We start from the raw sequence: 4,602 nt of genomic DNA, 5'->3' as shown, positions 1-4,602 counted from the left end.
TCAACGGGTAAGTTCTTCCACTTGATGAGATACTTTGAAATTGATCGATTTCTTAGCTGTCTAGTTCTTGTTTCTTTGACTGCTTCAAGTTCCAATATGATTTTTCCTTCCTCATCAAGTTCTGGCAATATTGTTTGAACTGGAATCTTGTCACATATAACCTTCTTTAAGTATGAAACATGGAAAACTGGGTGCACTCGGGAAGTTTCAGGAAGTTCCAATTTGTATGCCATAGTACCTATCTTTTGCAACACCTTGTATGGACCATAATACTTTGGTGATAATTTATTATCCTTCTTAGCTTGCTTGAGGGACATTTGTTTATATGGTTGTAGCTGTAGGAATACCCAATCACCTACATCAAAACTTCTTTCGTTGCGATTTTGATCTGCCTGCTATTTCATTCTATTCTGCACCAAGGTAAGGTTATCCTTTAAGAGTTGGAGAACTTGCAAATATATCGGCTCTTGTTACGATGAAGAACGTAGTGAAATGCGATACTTAGTGTAAATTGCAGAATCCCGTGGATCATCGAGTTTTTGAACGCAATTTGCGCCCGAGGCCTCGGTCGAGGGCACGTCTGTCTGGGCGTCGCAAAAAAAAAAGTTATAGTGAAAATGCCACGATGACCTATTTGGAGCAGTGAAACCCTAGAATCTAAAGCTTTAATACCAAATGTTAGGAAACCAGCTCACAAAAAGATAAAAAGATAGATCAACACCTTAGAATTCAGCCTCTTCGAGGGGGAAACCTCCTTTACATTACAAAAATGAACAATTCTTGGATGATACAAATGATAAAACCTCCTTTCTATATGTAGGAGTCTAAGGGGTCACAATGTAACCAAGCCGTCCTAACAATAATAATATAAAGGCACAAAAATAACAATAGTGGGATTCTATGGGGCACAATAATAACAATATGGGGACAATAGGGGAACAACAATAACAATAAGGGATACAATGATAATAGTAATGGGGGAATCACTAGTATTATAGGGACCTAACAGAGGAGGTGAGGCTGAGACACTTGTGAGCAACCTTGTGGATCTTTTCCTTGCTACCAGGCTAAGTGAAAGCATAAATGAAGCAAACTAAATCACAACTAATCAGTTCTGCACTACTGCAATGATACTGCAACTATTCAAGCAAATGAACAGAAAATAGGAAGCTGCTTAAGTACATAAACAAGAAAGTCATAAATTTGTGCTGAACCACTGTAATGAAAATGCATCTATTTAACCAAATGAACAATCAAACCATGCATCTATGCTACTGCTACAATGGAAATGAATTACTTAAGTAAATGAACAAAAAACAAGAATCTAAGCTAGGATAAAAATACAATAAAGAGGAGCTTTGGCTGCTAGGTTGGGCCCTAACCCAAGAGCTTCAGCCATCTGAGTTAACATAGTGCTGGCTCAAATCAAAACTCATCATCATTATAAAAGAACTGTATTACATCAAAATGTTACAAAGCAGAGTTCCTGAGTAAAAATTCGAATCTTGACTAGCTGACTAACTACTGGCTAACTGACTAAAATAACCGAGGTCCTAAGCCTCTCTATTTATACGTCTCAAGTCACAATGACTTCCCTCAAAATTAGGGAGGTACAACTCCCAACTTAATGTTAACTTGTCCTTGCACTTTCACTAGCTCGGCTGCCTTCTAGTAGGGAGGCTGCTTGTACTTCCACTTGCTTGGCTATCTTTTAGTACTCCTGATTTGGCTGTTTGTACTTTTAGCTGGTGGAGGGATATTCGAATGGATGAACAGTAAATGAGGAGGATTTACCTCCTGTAGTTCCTCTCCCTTGTCCCATCTGAGTTTTTACCATGGTCTTGTACCATAGTTCCTTTCTTTTACCTTTTATCCCTGCATTTCTCTCGCTTTTATCCTTTATTCTTGCATTACATGCACATTAGACCACAAAGCAAAATATCCAACTCTAACTCATCTCATAAGCAAAATATAATCAAAGGTATGCAATAAGTTGTGAGAATAGTTGGTTTGACTAAGCTAGGAGGTGAATTAAGGTCAATTAAGGCCCATATAATTACTCAATGATGAGACTCATCGCACGAGTCGACATGTTTAATTTTTGGTATGTTTATTATTAGTCTAAATGTAAACATAGTATATAGAATAAGTAGAATTTTTCTCCAAATTTATATCAAACATAATATTAAAAATAACATTAATATATATATATATATATATATATATATATATATATATATATTATAAATTTTATTCCAAACAAACTAAAAGTAAAACCATAATATCTTTCTCATAGTATTTGAATGGTTATACAATATTTAAAATATAGTATATTAAACTTATCACATTAAATTATTAAATTTAATATTCATACATTTTAAATTTTATCTTAAACGAATTAAAAATCAAACCACAATAACTCTCACGAGAGTGTGTGAGAAAATTGTAATATAGTATTTACAATATAGTAGATCAAACTTATGACATTGCATTATTAAATTTTATTTTTAGTATTAATTTGAGATAATAATTGCCCTCGGAAGGGAGTTCGTTGGGCAAAACTTATCACATTAAATTATTAAATTTAATATTCATACATTTTAAATTTTATCTTAAACGAATTAAAAATCAAACCACAATAACTCTCACGAGAGTGTGTGAGAAAATTGTAATATAGTATTTACAATATAGTAGATCAAACTTATGACATTGCATTATTAAATTTTATTTTTAGTATTAATTTGAGATAATAATTGCCCTCGGAAGGGAGTTCGTTGGGCAATCACCTTGATAGTGAAAAGTTGTATCTAAAAAGTTTAGGGTTCAAACCTAATAGATCAATTAAAAACGATAAATTATATGAATATATTTAATAAAATATAAAAAGTTTAATATTTATAATATTTAATTAGAAAATTACAAACAAACCAAAATATTTTTATAAAATTAAAATTTTTACATGTAAGAATTTATAATATTTTTATAAATTTAAGTTACTATTCTATTTTTCATTTAAAAAAAGATAAATAATCATTTTAAGATAAATAATCATTTTCCCCTTGAAATATGAAAATATGTTTGATTTGTTAACAACAACCCCTTGTTGAATTATTAACTTCCATTAATATTTAACTATAAAATAATAAATAATATTTTTACAAAATTATAAAAATGAGTTTATAGTAAATAACATTTTTATAAAATTATAAAAATAAATTTGTTGAATTATTAGGCTTCCATTAATATTTAACTACAAAATAATAAATAATATTTTTATAAAATTATAATTTTTATGTATAAAAACTTAGAAAACCTTTCTAAATTTGAATCATTATTTTATTTTTATTAAAAAAATAAATAACAAATATGGTTGATTGGTTAGCCACATCAAATTTTTTTAATGATTAGACTTCCATATTTAATTAATGAAGGTTTTAGTTTTTTTATATTAATATTTTAAATAAATATAATACCATTTCCACTCTGTTGGGGTGGCAAAAGCGTGTTTAATAGCCAAGACATGGTTGGTAATACCAACACCACGTGGCATTCATGATGATAAAGTGTATTGGGATGATTGTTTTTCCCTCCAAGTGGATGAATATTCTCAAAATTCTTTGACATTTAATTTTTCTTGTTTAGATCGTGGGCATCATTAGCAATCATCGTGCGATGAGGGTGAATGGTGTTGGGGCAACAATTGTCACAAGCATGAAGGGAGGCTCTCCATCCAATCCTTTCCTTGCTCCTCGACTAGTGTTGGTTATCTTGGGTGTTGAGCGACATAGGTGGAATGACACAACAACGCTAGTGGAATTGCAAAGTTTATTTGGGACATTAGATTGTGCTACGCTAAGATAGTATGGGGGAATTTAGACAGATGGGGAGGAGCAATAGCTTCTAAGGACGGGTATGTCCCCTGTTGTGTCCTTGGGTGCCTCCATTCTCTTTTGGTAATTTCTCTTACTCAAATTGTAATTTATCTTTGTGTTTGGTATACATTGTTGGGCTTTTTTCCATGTGTAGTCAATTCAGTCTGTTTAAGGGTGTTTATTCCTGGTTTTGGTGTATGATTTTATGTTTGGTGCATTCTTAGGGGTTTCAGCCATTACTCTGACTCTTTTGTTCTCTCGAGGGTGGTGTTTTATATGGCCTTTTCTATGTAGGCTTGGTCTGGTACCCCGAGGCGAGGCAACATCTGGGGCCTAGGTGTGGTGGTTGTATTTGCGGTCAGGGGTGGAGTTTTCGAAAGACTAGGTCCCATCAACCAGTGACCCTCTCTGTGTTTGCATTTGATTGTTGGGAACGTTGGGGGTGGTGTAGTTATCATTGTTAGTTCTAGGGACGGTCTCTTCTATTGTGTCTCAGTTTGGAACAATTGTGGTGGGGTACTTTGTCACCCTGGAGTGTAGTGGCAGTTGGTGGTCCTATGCTGCAGTAGCAAGGGCATGTGCGTAGACCTAGGGGATGTGATTGACTAGCAGCGGCCTCAATCATCGAGCCAAGCAGACCTCCCCCTCCCTTTGACTTGATAGAAACTCAGTTGACAGAGCTTACCTTGAGGATCAAACAACTAATTTTGTCTTTCCATGATGATCGAAA

The 4,602-nt window shown here is 33.6% G+C and overlaps 1 non-coding gene across 1 annotated transcript; it reads left to right on the top strand.

Annotated features, from left to right (window-relative positions):
• The first annotated feature begins 446 nt into the window (after positions 1–446).
• LOC149151499 (5.8S ribosomal RNA) lies at positions 447–594 on the top strand. Its single transcript, XR_016263933.1, has one exon. It is a non-coding gene; the product is annotated as a 5.8S ribosomal RNA (ribosomal RNA).
• Positions 595–4,602: the final 4,008 nt, after the last annotated feature.

The sequence above is a fragment of the Pinus tabuliformis genome, chromosome 9 (genome assembly GCF_031772625.1).
Source record: "Pinus tabuliformis cultivar Carrire ecotype Pingquan chromosome 9, CPIR1, whole genome shotgun sequence".
Lineage (NCBI taxonomy): Eukaryota > Viridiplantae > Streptophyta > Pinopsida > Pinales > Pinaceae > Pinus > Pinus tabuliformis.
This window is presented reverse-complemented; position numbering and strand designations above follow the sequence as displayed.